This window comes from Euprymna scolopes, chromosome 18 (genome assembly GCF_053919585.1).
Source record: "Euprymna scolopes isolate OS-2025 chromosome 18, ASM5391958v1, whole genome shotgun sequence".
Classification (NCBI taxonomy): Eukaryota; Metazoa; Mollusca; class Cephalopoda; order Sepiida; family Sepiolidae; genus Euprymna; species Euprymna scolopes.
Window position 1 is genome coordinate 82,510,152 of NC_136499.1, and position 17,328 is coordinate 82,527,479.

Sequence of the window (17,328 nt, forward strand, 5' to 3'; positions counted from 1 at the left end):
CCCGTGCGCGTATATACACGCAGTCTTCAAGAAAAACCAAGGAGAACGGGACGGAGTGAAAAAAGAAATTAAAAAAAAAAAAAAAGAAAGTAAAAAACGAACTTTCGAGGACAACAGTAAAACCATACAAAAATAAGGTATATATGAATTCGCTTCCTAAGAAATGCCAGTCATATATATGTATATATATATATTGCTATTTTTGTGAAACGGTTTTACACTAAGAAAAAAAAAAAAGAAAAAAAGTCATTTTACGTGATTTTCATCAGATAAATTGCTAAATTAGAACCAGGTCTAAAAACTATTCTCCGACGAAAGCGGCCCGAGCAGTTAAAACAGATTCACAAACGGCGTAATGACACACACACACACACACATACAAAAACTTTCTTTGAAACGCATGTGTGTGACAACATACGCCATCTTTGGAAAACAAGTGGTAAATTTCACCAGACGAACTCTTTTCCCCCGAAGAACATTTACTATATATATATATATATATATATATATATACATATATATATATATATAACAAAAAAACTAATAATAATCAATCCCAGTAACGGCTGAATTTAACCTCTGGTGAGTACGTTTTTCTCTCTCTCTCTTCTTTCTATCACACCTTTTCCCCTTTTTTTCCGAGCAATTTCCTTTAGTCGCCATTACAAGTAAATAAAAAAGAAGAAATAATATTAACTGATAGTAGCTAATAACCATAGTAGTAGTAATAATATTAATAATAATAATAATAATAATAACAACAATAATAATAATGGATGCACAGCAAGTTAGTATTAAACCTCCACAATTCATGGAGACTAGTGTAAACGGTTGGTTTTCTATATTAGAAGCGCAGTTCCATCTCCGGCACATGACAACCGACGATACAAAGTTTTACACAGTCATTAACGCGTTGCCACCGGACGTAGTGACAAATATTCCCCCAGCAATCTTACAGTCACTTAATTACGCTAAATTAAAGGAGTCGGTGTTATCTGCCTATGAAAAGACCAGACCCGAACTCCTTGAGAAGTTGATGAGGACCACTACATTATCTGGTCGTCCATCGTTATACCTCCAGGAGATGGTGACGGTCGCAAATAGGATAGGAGCGAGCGAAGAGATAGTGCGCCACAAGTTTAATTACATGCCATTTGGTTTAAAGAATGCTGCGGCTACATTTCTGCGTTTTATGGACAAGATATTTTTAAAGTTAGACTGCGTATTTATATACCTGGATGACATATTAGTCTTTAGCGATAACAAACAACAACACAAGGAAGACTTAGATAGAGTATTTAGAAGCCTTAGCGATAACAATTTAAAGATTTCCTTAGATAAGTGTGTATTTGGAGTACCAGAGTTAGACTTTTTAGGCTTCCACGTAAACAAAGAAGGTTTATTGCCTACTTCAAGGAAAATTAAAGAGTTGGAAAATTTTCCAGTCCCTAAGGACTCAAAAAGCTTACACAGATTTCTGGGGATGACAGGTTTTTACCGTAAGTTAGTCCCTAATTATGCATCCGTAGTTTTACCGTTAACTGAACGAATGAGGTTGGATCCGGAAGCAAAGACCGAGCTTAATGAGGAAGAAACTCACGCTTTCAAAGCAATAGTAAGGAAGTTGTCTGAATTAACAGCGTTAGCTCATCCACAGTCTTCAACTACGAGTACCACCTAGTTACGGATGCTAGCCAATTTGCCGCGGTTGCTGCATTGCACCAGTTGGTAGATAAGAAACCAGTACCTATAGGTTTCTTTTCCAAAAAATTTTCCCAAGCCCAAACTAAGTATTCCACGTTTGACAGAGAGCTACTGGCAGCTTATTTTTCAGTGATACATTTTCCGCCACCTCATAGAAGGTCGCCACGTGACATTATTCACTGATCATAAGCCTCTGTGCGGAGCATATTACAGTCAGACACCGGCAAAGACAGATCGACAACAACGACACTTGTCAGTACTTGCCAAATATATTGCTGACGTGGAGTATATTAAAGGAGCTGAGAATATAGTTGCAGACTGTATGTCTCGGCCTGCATTAGCTGTGCAGATAGATGCATGCGATTTGGCTGAAATAGCAGAGGCGCAAAGAGGTGATGACAAGATAAAGTCATACACTGATTTAAAAGAATATTGTGTGTCGAAGGAAATCGGCTCAGTCCTGTGCGATATTTCGACGAAGTACCCCAGACCGTTTATCCGAAAAGAACTTCGTCAGGCTATTTTCAACAGTTTACATAGCTTAGCGCATCCTGGTACGGGAGCGTCTATTAAACTGGTTAAGTCCAGATACTTTTGGCCCAGCTTAGATAGAACAATTAAGCAATTCTGCGCAGAATGCGTAGAGTGTCAGCAAGCAAAAGTTCACAGACACACAAAGTCTGTGGTCCAAGAATTCGAGTTACCATCTGCACGTTTCCAGATGGTGCATATTGATATTGGTGGTCCCTTGCCGTTAACGCGCAATGAGTCTGACCTTTACCTAAGCCCTTACAAATACTTGCTTACCTGCATCGACCGTGCAACTCGCTGGATTGAAGTACAGCCTATGACTGAAATAACTGCACAGTCAGTAGCAGAGGCATTTATCAATGCATGGATATCCAGATTTGGAGTCCCACTGCATGTGGTAACTGACAGAGGTAGTCAGTTTGAGAGCGAGTTGTTCTAGGAATTAGCCAAGGTAGTAGGTTTTTACCGATTGAGGACAACTTTGTATCACCCTCAAAGTAACGGGATGATCGAAAGAGCACACCGTACTCTTAAAGCAGTTATAATAGCTTGCAAAGAATCATGGATGAAAGCCATACCGGTGATTCTACTTGGTATACGTAGCACCCCTAACGAATCACGTTTTTCCCCTTTTACATCTGTTACTGGAGCTCCGATATTGATTCCTCAGCAGTTAATACACAAACGGAGAGCAGGAGAGACTCCAGTTAATAATAAGTACATACGTAATTTGTGTGAATGGATGTCCCAAATTGATGTACTCGACAATGGAAAAGGACATATCCACGACAATTCAAAAACTTTCATACCAAAAACCTTACGGTTCTGTGAAAAAGTATGGCTCAGGATCGATCGAGTTAGAAAACCGTTAGAAGCACCTTACTCAGGTCCTTATAAAATCTTGACTCGATCAGACAAGCATTTCCAGATCGACATGAACAACGGTACTCACACACACGTATCGATAGATAGATTAAAACCGTATATAGAACCAACTATTAGTAATAAAATTAGACAGACGGAGAAGTCACAGACAGATAAAGTTAATACTAGTGATAAGATTATTAGGACAGACGATACCGACAAAGTCGAAGATGGAATTGCTACTGACACATATAAGTCTAGAGCAGGAAGGAAGGTGACATGGAAGAAGAAAAATGAATACTTTTATTTTTAAACAAAGAACAGATTTAATAATTGGGTATAAGTTACTTAACTCCGTTAATTGGAGGGGGACTCTTGTAGCGAGCTGCTACTACTACGAGACTAGGTTGTATTCTCACCTTAGTTCTCTCTTTCTCCCTACTCTTTTCTCTTTTCCTTCCTTTCTTCTTATACGTCATCAGAGGTTCCAGCCAATGAAAAGCGAGAACGGTTTACGTGGGATATTCGAGTGAAGGAAACGTCCTTACTTCCATGGCGACTAGAGACAGAACACACACCTTACTCCCCAGCTCCCGTTAGGTAGCCAAGAGGAGCATTGAACATTAATACAGACTTTACAAAATGCACTGTCTTTCTTTGTAACCCGAGTTTCGGGAAAACACACATATATATTGGATATATAAAACCTCATGAATTCATAAAGTCGCGTTACACGTCCTCATTTTTATAAGAAAACAATGTCTTCTTTTACCAGTATTTCTTTCTATTTCAGCGCTCCAGTTCTCCCTGTTATCGGAGGCGCCCCGAAGTGGGAGCCTACTGAAATGGTGACCTCTAATTAGTACCCATGTTAATGTATGGTAATAATACCATAATTCCACTTGCGCAACATAACAGCTTCAACAACGAAATTCTTCACAGTGATATCATCTCTGCCTGCAGAGGTGGTAGCAAAAATACTAATACACACTTTAGAGGCAAAGAACTATGAAGAAGTAAAATGTTGCTTAATTGGAACACACGAAAGAACAAAACCGGAATTGCTTGACAACCAATGCCAACCACCACCATTACTGGCTGTCCTTCCATATACCTACAAGAGATGCTATCAATAGCAAAACGCATAGGTATCGGCGAAGAAATTGTAATTCACAAATTTCTACAGGCCCTACCAACCACAATTTTCCCCCGTCATAGCCTCACAAAAAGAATTAAACCCATCTCAACTTGGAAAACTTGCGGATGAACTCATGCCCTTGCTTAACAATATCAATGTGACAGCATTTACCGCACAACACCTGCAGAAAACAAATAAAAACAAAAGCAACGTTCATATACTGATAGGCATTAAACCTTACTTTCCTGAACAAAAAACAAAAAAAAATATGTAGTGCACACCTCTACTTTGCCGAGCAAGCTAGAACTTGCAAACCCTGGTGTAAATGGCCGAAGAAGCAGAACATTACCAAGCTCACGTCCACCCACGCCAACACCAACTGACTCGGAAAACTAGTAACGCGAACCATGTCTGTCGCCTTGAGTTCACCACTACTCCAGATCAATGCATGATTAGGGACAACAATACTAAAATTCATAGTAGATACTGGTGCGACTATCTCAATAATACCTGCATCCATGTTAAACGGCGTCACGTTAAAACCAACACCAGTATCACTCACGACTGTTAATGGAGAGAGAATAAAATGCCACGACCAAGCAAACCTGGAAATTGGAATACCAAGTTTGAGATTTTTCTGGACATTTGTGGTCACAGATATCACCAATCCTCTCCTCGGACTTGACTTTTTAAAAAAAAATTGGCCTTACAATTGACTGCAAAAACAGAACAATTTACAGCCCAGTAACAACCACTAGAAAGAAATTAATGTAAAACACAACAGCTCCAGTAAACGAGGTTATAAACGAAGTAGAACTATTCAAATTCATTCAAACTAACCAGAAATTACTTCACATACTAACAAAAACAACAATTACTGCAGTGTTTATCACAGATAACCACTCACCAGTTTGTTATATTCGCATATCTCTCCACATTTCCATGAATAAACCGGAAATCAGCAAGGCAATGATGGCAGCAACAATGGCGACCCTAAGACAAATCTGTTCGCCGTTACAACGTAGTCAAACACAATAAATACACAGGACAATTTCAAATCCCATCTCTTTAGATACACACATCATTAAAATAACTCGCACCTTACTTCAACATAGAAAACCTCCAGAGAAAGTTGCACAGCAAAAGAAAAAACCTAAATAAAAAATCACAGACACTACCGTAAACGCAACTCAGATAGCATAAAAACGCAAATAATGATTCCACAAAACACCCCAACAATACGACACCGACTAGGTTACATTCACAACTTTCTCAGCTTTAAATCGATGTAACACATGCATACACACACCAAACAGATAATTCTCTACAATTCATTAAAGCACAAAAAACAAACACAAATAAAAAATACGACGGCCATTTTGACGCCGGAGCCGATGTGCCTTTTACTACGTCCGCACGTGCTGTATAAATAAGCCGGCCGTCAGAAAAAAAGACAGTCTTCCAGCAGATCGCTGGCCAGAGCAGGTCGCCTCGCTACCAGTAGAAGCGGATACAGCTGTTCCCCTCAACCCTTTGCACCATACCAGCGACAGCCGTTCCTTCAACTCCATCCAGCAGCAGCAGCTCAGTGACAGCCGTTCCCCTCAACCTTCTAGCAGCAGCAGCGGCAGCAGCAATAGCCGTTTTCCTTCAGCTCCATCCAGCAGCAGCAGCTCAGCGACAGCCGTTCCCCTCAACTTTCTAGCAGCAGCAGCGGCAGCAGCAGTAGCCATTCCCTTCAGCTCCATCCAGCAGCAGCAGCTCAGCGACAGCCATTCCCCTCAACTTTCTAGCAGCAGCAGTGGCAGCAGCAGTAGCCATTCCCTTCAGCTCCATCCAGCAGCAGCAGCTCAGCGACAGCCGTTCCCCTCAACTTCTAGCAGCAGCAGCGGCAGCAGCAATAGCCGTTTCCCTTCAGCTCCATCCAGCAGCAGCAGCAGCGACAGCCGTTCCCCTCAACTTTCTAGCAGCAGCAGCGGCAGCAGCAATAGCCGTTCCCTTCAGCTCCATCCAGCAGTAGCAGCGGCAGCTCAGCGACAGCAGTTTGATTCAAGCGCCTAGTCACCATATCACCGCTTGTTCCAGTCCCGGATGTCATCCCTAGACCGTACCAGCATCTAGGCCCCTGTACCTGCCCGAACCTGATCAGGCCAGGATCCCTACCTCTCTAATCCCTATTCCGGCCTTCCTGACGCCCAGCTGACCGTTCCGGCTTTGATTGAGGATATATATGCTTATTCACTTTGACCCTCAATAAAGGTTGAAACCAAATTACTTCGTTTGTTCTCCTTGCTTCCATACGCTCGTGTTATTTTATAATAACTGGTGTCAGAGCGTTCAGCAAGATGAGTACAGACAGCTACGAGGGTTTCACGCGGTCAGAACTATTCACACTGATCAAAGAACAGAAGCATCTGCTGTTCAACCTGAGGACAAGCTCAACACAACCATCGGAAGAGGCACTTCAGGAGATCCGAAATGACATAGATGCCATGACAACCGCCCTGAGATCAACAGCAATAACAACAGCCACCACCCCCCACACAAGCAGTGACTACAGTATGCTAATGCGCCAGCAAACAATTCGGGACGCCATGAGACAACAGAAGCCCTTCCGCCCTGGACAGGACGTAAACCAGTTCATATCAGCGCTCACCAAAATATACGCAATACACATCTTACTGGAGGGAGCAACATACCCAAGCCTGGAGGGCGAATTCGTCAAGGCCGCGAAAGACATGCTGGACCAGGGTATATTTCAGCAAATGCTGGATTCTGCACAAGATACATCCACCTTCAACAACCTGAAGGAGTATCTACTAACAACACACGGCAGCCAAATGACCACCTTCCAACATCTAAGCAAGGCCTGGGACTTAGAACGACATGACGGCGAAAAACTAACCGACTTTGCCGGTCGACTCGAAACCACACTCAGGGAAGCGGCCGTCCACATCAAGGCAAAACACAGAAAGGACAGAAACAATGAACTATCCGTTGACGGACTCATAGCAATCATAGGCGCAATGCTTATGAGTGAAAAGGTGAAAGCATGAGAACACAAATATCTACCCGCACCTCGTCAGAACAATGGACAACCACTATACGGCAACTGGTATAGCGGCTGAAGCACAGCGATACCTGGATCGCGGCATAAAATCCGATGTCACCAATTCCCAAGACTCCGCACTCCTCTCTCAAGAGCACCACTTGAGCCAAAGAAAACCTTACCATGTAACAAACATGCACACCCACTCTAGTGGACGCAAGCGCTCGAACTTGATAGACGCACACAAGAAAACTGATCAACGTCAACATCAGCAGCAAGAAGCTCGCAGGCAAACAGTAAGTTTCCCTGTATGCCAGAGATACCTCAGAGGCCTATCCTGCTTTAGGCAAAATTGCAGATACCGTCACCCACCCCGCACCCAAACACAAGCCCTTGTCGCAAAAACAGGCAACAACATGCCGGAGACAGAGGACCAGGATTTTCACTTCGGTCAGGACGAGATGTGATGCCCCGCCCGACCCGCTTCAATATCAGCCATCACGTCTTCAACTTTCAAGAGCAATCTAACTATTCACCACTTGTCTACTCCACCTTTTACATTGGCGACACAAAGTTCTCAGACATCGCGATGCTCGACTCAGGATGCTCGACCTGCATCATACCAGCATCACAACTACCAGACGAAGCCAAGAAGCACATAAAACGCTCGGACGTCAAAGTGAGGGGCATCAATGGCAGCATTACCGCGCTTGGCCAACTAACATGCGACATTGTAATCGGCAACCAGAACACACCCGCATTCTGTGGCATAAACGCCCTAATAACGGCACAATCTACACCAATCCTGATCGGCCAAAACATCCTATGCCATGATACCCTCATCTCGTACACGGTCGACAACGAAAAAGCGAAAGTGGAGTTCAAACGCACACTTGCCCAAGGAGGCTCCACACACACAGCTAACATCATACGGCAGACGTCGTCACCAAACAGTCCCACAGACGACTCCCAGACCAAGGTCATCCAGGACTGCCTAGCTATCGGACCCCATCCCGAACTCCACACCTTGGATGAAAAGCTTACATGGCTAAAACACAACACAGGACTCACACTACCAAACCATCCCAACCGTGATGAACTAGAGGCCACCACCAACCTACTAATCCGCTATGCCGACATCATCGGTACTGAGAATGGCGACAAGGGCACATTCATCCGTCCCATTCGGATACCAACCAACGGCCAATCACGCAGCCAAAAACAACATCCGATTGCTCAAGCCCTGGAAGAGGAGGTCAATGCCGAGATTGGCCGCATGGCAAGCAAAGGCATCATTGAAGCCTGCAGCGACCCCAAAGGTTTCAACAGTCCAGTATTCGCCGTACGTAAGAAAAATGGGTCAATTCGCGTTGTTGCAAACTTTAAAAGAACGCTAAACAAAGTGCTAGTCGATCTGGACCCCTACCCAATACCCAGGATGGATCACCTGCTCAACAAAATCGGCAAGGGCAACAGGTATTTTGCATCCCTGGACCTGCGTAGTGGATATTGGCAGATTGAAATAGATGAGCAGGACCGGCACAAAACAGCCTTCACATGGAAGGACAAATGCTACCAGTACACACGCCTGGCCTTTGGTCTCACTTCGGCCGGACAAATCTTTTCCCGTTGCGTAGCAGAGGCCTTAGCCACGGTCACATCTCGCAGCAACATATCATCTTAGATCGACGACAACCTGGTGCATGCTAAGACATTCAAGGAGTACATCATCGCGCTAGAACAACTGTTCATGGCCCTCCAAAAGTTTGGACTTAAGCTGAACCCAGACAAATGCTCCTTCCTCGCACCTGAGGCCAAATTTCTCGGCCGCATAATAAACAGCGAAGGGTTCAAGGCCGACCCCGAATATGTTCGTGCCATAGGAGAAATGAAACCCCCAACCTCAAGAAAGGAACTCCAAAGTCTCATCGGCCGCTTGGTCTGGATCAGACAATTCCTTGAGACGCGCCTTCATGAACAAATCAGATCAAGCATGTTCTCAAAACTCATGGCTCCTATACACGAGCTCAACAAGGTCAACAAGCCATTCCACTGGACTGAGAATGCAGACAGAGCATTCAGGAAGATCAAGGACCGATTATCCTCCCCGCCGGTTATCTCATTTCCAGACTTCTCCATGCCCTTCACGCTCACTACTGATGCCAGTGATGTCGCATGCGGAGCAATCCTGATGCAAGAGTCCAGCAACGGGAAGAAGAACATTGTCGGAGTCGCGTCCCACTCCTTCAATACAACAGAGCAAAACTGGTCTACAACGGAACGCGAGGCATATGCAGTGAAGTGGGCGATACTGAAATTTGACTACTTTCTACGTAACCGTCCCTTCGTGGTGTTCACTGACCACAGATCTCTGACATATCTTGACCAACGGGAATTCAACAATGCAAAAATACAAAGATGGCAGGACGAGATATCGTGCTACAAATTCGTATTAGAATACGTGGAGGGTGAATCTAACGTTTGGGCTGATATGCTCAGCAGAGGCTGTGGACAGAAGAAGATCAAGACTCCCAGCGACCCCAATCCAGCAGGAAGGACATTCATACTGGATGGCTCAAGCTTACGCATCTACGTTCCATCATGGTGCATCAATGACATCGACAGTCTGAAACTTATTCCCAAGACGCACACACCACGGAACGCCCACACGCAAAGACGCATCAGCGACGCGTTTTTCGCATACCACACCTACTCCTCCATTCCTGCTGAACAAATCTGTGAACACCTGGATATTGCAACCGAACAACAGAAGGATGAGACCCTGGCCGGAATCATACACGCACTCCAAACATCATACCTGGACGGCCCACAAATTGACCCCGATGACCACCGAGCTAAGTTATTCAAGAGAAAGCTACATCAATTCTTCTTAGAACCAGGAACCACGGTCCTAATGATAAGAGACCACAAACATTCCCCTAGGCTGGTCGTACCATACAAGCTCAGACCCAAATACCTGCATCAAGCACACGACGCCAACAACCACTCAGGCATAACACGGATGCAGGAACTCCTCTCCGGTTACTGGTGGGAGTCCAAGTACAACGACATCAAGGCTTATGCTGATTCCTGCATCACATGTGCAAAATGCAAGGGAAATTATGGCAGACGCACCCGCTGGCCTATGGGCCACTGCAAGCGGGGTAAGAGACCATTTGAACTCGTCTTTGTTGACTTTGTCACAATGCCCAACTCAAAGGGGAAAAGATATATACTTACGATACTGGACAGCTTCAGCCGGCATCTCACAGCTATACCATGTGCAAGAGACCGTGCCATCGACGCCGCCCATGGTTTATACCAGTTCTTCCTCCGACACAGAGAAATCCCACGCATAGTGTCCTCCGACCGAGGTACACACTTCACAGGGGAAGTCTATCGACAGTTCTGCGAACAAATGGCCATCACACAGGAACTGCATTGCCCGTGGCGCCCACAAAGCTCAGGGAACATAGAGAGACAACATCGGACAATGAAGAACGCCATCTACATGCTGTGTGAAGACAGGAATTGCGAGTGGACAGATGTTCTCGAATGTTGTGTCTTCCATGAACGCCACAATCAACAAGGCCACCGGTGTCTCCCCGCATTTCACAGTCACGGGCCGCCACCCTAGCATCGGCTTGCCAACACCCCACAGAAAGGAAGCCAGGAGCGATGACCCAGGTGCATATGGCATGCAAATCAACGCCCTGCTAAGACAGGTTCATCACCGTGTCGCCCTGGCCAATGATGAAGCAGATCATAAAATGGAGAACCGCGAAAAGCACTTCTCCCACGAGAACCCGCTACAAGTAGGAGACAAGGTCCTACTTCACCGTCCTCAATCAGCCACGGCCCAATCAACACACATGCAATGGATAGGAAGCTTCACTATCACCAAAACCAACAGCTTGATGTACCAAGTACAAGATGAGAGCGGCATCACAACCTGGGTACACCGGGCGCACATCCGACGAATAGCACGACGCCCGCCGCACCTGTCTATCACAAACCTCCCACCCCCACCCAGCATCACCGACGAACAGCATTCCACGAACGGCCCCACATGCAATCCAGACGAGAATCGGACGCCATCCTCACAAGCCAGCCAACCCAGGAGATTACCAACCAGAACAACAAGAGGACAACTCCCTACACGCTTCAGAGACTTTATCATGTAAATATGATCGAGATCTGGGGGAGCATTGTTATATTCGCATATCTCTCCACATTTCCATGAATAAACCGGAAATCAGCAAGGCAATGACGGCAGCAACAATGGCGACCCTAAGACAAATCTGTTCGCCGTTACAACGTAGTCAAACACAATAAATACACAGGACAATTTCAAATCCCATCTCTTTAGATACACACATCATTAAAATAACTCGCACCTTACTTCAACATAGAAAACCTCCAGAGAAAGTTGCACAGCAAAAGAAAAAACCTGAATAAAAAATCACAGACACTACCGTAAACGCAACTCAGATAGCATAAAAACGCAAATAATGATTCCACAAAACACCCCAACAATACGACACCGACTAGGTTACATTCACAACTTTCTCAGCTTTAAATCGATGTAACACATGCATACACACACCAAACAGATAATTCTCTACAATTCATTAAAGCACAAAAAACAAACACAAATAAAAAATACGACGGCCATTTTGACGCCGGAGCCGATGTGCCTTTTACTACGTCCGCACGTGCTGTATAAATAAGCCGGCCGTCAGAAAAAAAGACAGTCTTCCAGCAGATCGCTGGCCAGAGCAGGTCGCCTCGCTACCAGTAGAAGCGGATACAGCTGTTCCCCTCAACCCTTTGCACCATACCAGCGACAGCCGTTCCTTCAGCTCCATCCAGCAGCAGCAGCTCAGTGACAGCCGTTCCCCTCAACCTTCTAGCAGCAGCAGCGGCAGCAGCAATAGCCGTTTTCCTTCAGCTCCATCCAGCAGCAGCAGCTCAGCGACAGCCGTTCCCCTCAACTTTCTAGCAGCAGCAGCGGCAGCAGCAGTAGCCATTCCCTTCAGCTCCATCCAGCAGCAGCAGCTCAGCGACAGCCATTCCCCTCAACTTTCTAGCAGCAGCAGCGGCAGCAGCAGTAGCCATTCCCTTCAGCTCCATCCAGCAGCAGCAGCTCAGCGACAGCCGTTCCCCTCAACTTCTAGCAGCAGCAGCGGCAGCAGCAATAGCCGTTTCCCTTCAGCTCCATCCAGCAGCAGCAGCAGCGACAGCCGTTCCCCTCAACTTTCTAGCAGCAGCAGCGGCAGCAGCAATAGCCGTTCCCTTCAGCTCCATCCAGCAGTAGCAGCGGCAGCTCAGCGACAGCAGTTTGATTCAAGCGCCTAGTCACCATATCACCGCTTGTTCCAGTCCCGGACGTCATCCCTAGACCGTACCAGCATCTAGGCCCCTGTACCTGCCCGAACCTGATCAGGCCAGGATCTCTACCTCTCTAATCCCTATTCCGGCCTTCCTGACGCCCAGCTGACCGTTCCGGCTTTGATTGAGGATATATATGCTTATTCACTTTGACCCTCAATAAAGGTTGAAACCAAATTACTTCGTTTGTTCTCCTTGCTTCCATACGCTCGTGTTATTTTATAATAAGTTTTTGCCAAATCCAGACAACTGTCTGCTGAAAAACTGACGGCGACCAAAGAAAAATTTAAAAGACTTATAAATGAAGGCATTATAATTTCTTCAGACAGTGAGTGGTCAAGCCCACTACATCTGGTACCTAAACAGAGTGAAGGATATCGTTGTTGTGGAGACTACCACACTCTAAACAGCATCACTAAAAGTGATAGATACCCCATCCCTAACAATAAACAGCGATGTTCAAAAATTGATTTAATTTCAGTCAAATCAAGATGCACCCCGATGATGTTCCCCAAACCGCTGTTATTTCATCGATGGGACTTTTTCTGCATGAATTTATTCCGTTTGGATTAAAAAATTCTTCAGCAACTTTTCAAACATACACAGACAAGATTTTTCGGGATATTGACTGTGTCTGTATATATAGATGATATCTTAATCTTCAGCGACGACGAGCAAACCCACCAGAGAGATATAAACACAGGTTTCCGAATCTTACAAGAAAATAACTTAAAAATATTATTATTGAAATCTATTTTCAATGTAACATCATTAGACTTCCTAGGCTTCAGAATTAATTCAAAAGCAATCAAGACAACTGATAATAAAACCAAAGAAATAAAATCTTTTTCGTGTCCTAAAGATGCTAAAAGCTTATGTAGATTTCTCGGTATGGTAGGATTTTACAGAAAATTTATACTAGGATTTGCGAAGTTAGTTTTACCCCTATCTGAAAGAATGGGACTAACACCTAGAGGATTAATCACCTTGAATACTTTGGAAAAACAATCTTTTTCTAACATTGTAAAAATACGTGGTGAGCTAACAGAATTACCCAATCCTCAACCAACTTGTACACAGTATCAACTGGTCACAGACAGCAGCAAATATGCCGTAAGCACTGCCTTCCATCAAGTCATAAATGGAACTCCAACACCAATAGGATTATTCTCAAAGAAGATGACGACAACACAGACAAGATATTCCACTTTCCGTGAGCAGCATATTTAGCAGTATTACATAGAAAAACACGAAGTGTTACTTTTGACAGATAACAAGCCAATATGTAGTGCATTCCACAGTCTAAAACCTACAAAATCAGATAGACAACAAAGACAGCTAACAATTATTACAGAACTAATTTTAGACATAGCTCATGTGAAGGATAATTAAAATATAGTTGCACTATCTCGCCCAACATTGCTGTACAAATAGATATGTACGATCTCCCAGCCCTGACAGATGCACAAAATCAAACATCGAAATACAGTCCTTTCCATATTTAAAGAAATTCACATTATCTGGAAAAGATCAATTTGTGTTATGTGATGCATCAACATCATACCCTAGACCTTTTGTACCATGCACACTACGAAAATCTATCTTCGACAGCTTACATTCAGTATCACATCCTGGAATAAAATCATCTATCAAAATGATTAAGGCTAGATTTTACTGGCCACATATGGATAAAACCATCAAAGAATTATGTGCATTGAATTTAGGAAAACTCGTCCCCGGAAAACTCATACCCGGAAAACTGGTCCCGTTCTTGAAGAAGATACTGTCTTTAAAAGAGAATATACATTCCATGATATTTAAAAAAAAAATATTTTTACTTGTTTACTGTTGTTTTAAAAAAATTAAATGAATTTTTCGTTTTCTACCTAGCTTTGAAAGTTTTTGGTCTTTCAACTTAAAGAGTTTATTTAGTTAAAAAAAAAAAGTAATGTCGAGTGTTAATAAATAAAAAATGTCCAACATAAGAGGATCACATTTAAGGAGGATAATAGCTCAAAAATAGAAAATTAAAGAAAATATTAAGGTAGATATAGTTTTAAAACGAGCCCCCACCTCCAAAAGAAAATAAATTTGTATATTTTTAGGTAATAATGCACATCCCATAATATTTAAAAAAATATTTTTACATTTTTATTGTTTTAAAAAAATTAAATTGATTTTTCTAAGTTTTCGTTTTCTACCTAGCTTTGTAAGTTTTTGGTGTTTAAACTTATTTTAAAGAGTTTATTTAGTTAAAAAGAAATGACATGTCGCACTCGACATTACTTAGTAAATAATGTTTAACAACAAATGTCCGAAAATTAAAGAAAATACTGAGGTAGATATAGTTTTAAAACGAGCCTCCCCCACCTCCAAAAGAAAATAAATTTGTATATTTTTAAATACTGCACAAGTGCCCCCAAAATGACTTTTAAATGATACCCTCCCCTCCTGGCTTTCAAAATAATAACGTTATTATTTCAGCGCGGTACCAAAATTACATAAGACCGTGTTTTCTTTTTTGTTGTTTTGTAATAACACAAGAATTATTTAAACTGAATTAATTCTTCTAAATAAAATAATTGCTTTCTTTGATAATACGTGTTTTCTTTCTTTATTTTTGTTTCGTAATGACACAAAAATTTTAAAACTAGAGTATTTTTTAAAATAAATATTTGGTTTCGTTTTGCGTATCTTGACTCCGTGATCAAGTTTATTTTTTTAAGCAAGAGTTAAAAATTTTTAAAAAATATTATGGGGGTGCATAGTCTCTTTTAAAAACAATATTTCCTTCAAGAACGGTAATAAAATGTGTTTTCCATCGATATTTATTCAATAAGGGACCAGTTTTCCTACCTAACAAAAAGGGGGGGGGGTTCTGGGTACGAGTTTTCCGGGTACGAGTTTTCCGGGTACGGGTTTTCTGGAGACGAGTTTCCCCGGCACCATGTGCATCATGCATCTTGTCAACAGGCGAAAATATACAGACATACAAAATCACTGGTACATACGTTGGAAATACCATCATCAAGATTCCATACTGTACACATTGATATAATTGGATCGCTAACCCCAGCCAAAGGCTCCAACAATCCTTACATCAATCCATATCAGTATATTTTAACATGTATAGATCGAACCAGTCGAAAGATAGAAGCACAACCCATAGCAGAAACTGTAGCAGAAGCTTTTGTAAACACATGGATTACCGGCTTTGGTGTTTCGCTCCATGTAATAACAGACAGAAGCACACAATTTGAAAGCAAATTATTCCTTGAACTATCAAAAATTATTGGATTTTATAGGCTACGAAGAACGGCCTATCATCTGCAATGCAACGGACTCATAGAAAGAGCCCACAGAACTATTAAAGCGGCTATAATGGCCCGAAAAGAATCTTGGATTTCAGCTCTACCAATAGTTCTCTTTATAATTTGAAGTATGCCCAACTGCTCCAATTTTTCCCCTTTTTATGCGGTCACAGGTGCACGAATGCTATTACCACAGCTAATGATAGGTACGGAAAATGTAGAAACTGTTACACAGAATTTTACAAGAGAACTGCATAAAACTATGGCAAAATTTGATTTGACAGACTTTTCAAACAGAAAAATCAACAAAAAAATCATACGTTCCAGATCAACTTCAAACGTGTAATAAAGTTTGGGTTAGGATAGACCGCGTTTAAAAACCACTAGAAGCACCCTATTCAGGTCCTTACATGGTACTCGAATGAACACCAAAATATTTCTTAATAGAAACTAATCCAAACATGCATACACAAGTTTCAACAGACCGTTTGAAACCTTACAATGAAAACAAACAAAAATGCACTCAAAATACAACTACAAATACAAATAAAAGACCTGATAGTTTACCTCCTTAAAACGTGCAGGAAAATAAAATAAAAACAAGAACTTCAGGTAGGAGAGTCACATGGATAAAAGATAATGAATACATTTATTATTAAACTTTCAAAAAAAAAACACACTCTGTGAATTGGTAGGGGAATATTGTAGGACTGACCTGAGTCACCCCTAAAAGCCAAGAATTAGGATGAAAATAGTACCATTTTCCAATAAATAATAGTTTCTTAGGCTCTCTCTTTCTCTTTTTCATAAACCGGACACAAACCAGGAACTGCTATCCAGAGTCCCTCATCATCCCCCTCTCCCTCTCTCTCTCTCTCTCTCTCTCTCTCTCTCTCTCCTTAACCAATCCCTAGCCAGCTTGACAGACGAGTAAGTATGTTGCCGGTGAACATTATTAACAAGAGGTGTACTCACTTCAAAATGTAAAAAGGCAAATAAAGTTCTTTCCTTTTAAAGGTTAACATTTGTATTATTTTTATTAGTCCAACAACAACTAATGAAGACAAGTGCCAGCCAGTGTTACAGGTTATATGTTCTGACGAATTGACAACTCTACCTATTTTTCCAAAGATATTATGCATCCTATTTTGTTGCCTAGGTCATATCATGTGACTCGTTTGATTATCATGGATTACCATATTAGGTCCAAACATTTGGGAATAGCTGCAACTATTTCCAAGCTGCGCCTCTCAGGATTTTGGTTACCTAGGGCTAGACAGACTATCAAAACGGTACTCTCTAGTTTTACTGTCTGTAAAAATTACAACTCTCTGTCCTAA

The 17,328-nt window shown here is 42.6% G+C and overlaps 1 protein-coding gene across 5 annotated transcripts in view; it reads right to left on the reverse strand.

Moving 5' to 3' along the window:
* The window catches only part of LOC145297671 (A disintegrin and metalloproteinase with thrombospondin motifs 3-like), a 1,581,225-nt gene that overhangs the window by 426,950 nt on the left and 1,136,947 nt on the right, over positions 1–17,328 (reverse strand). The gene's annotated exons all lie outside the window — the stretch shown is intronic.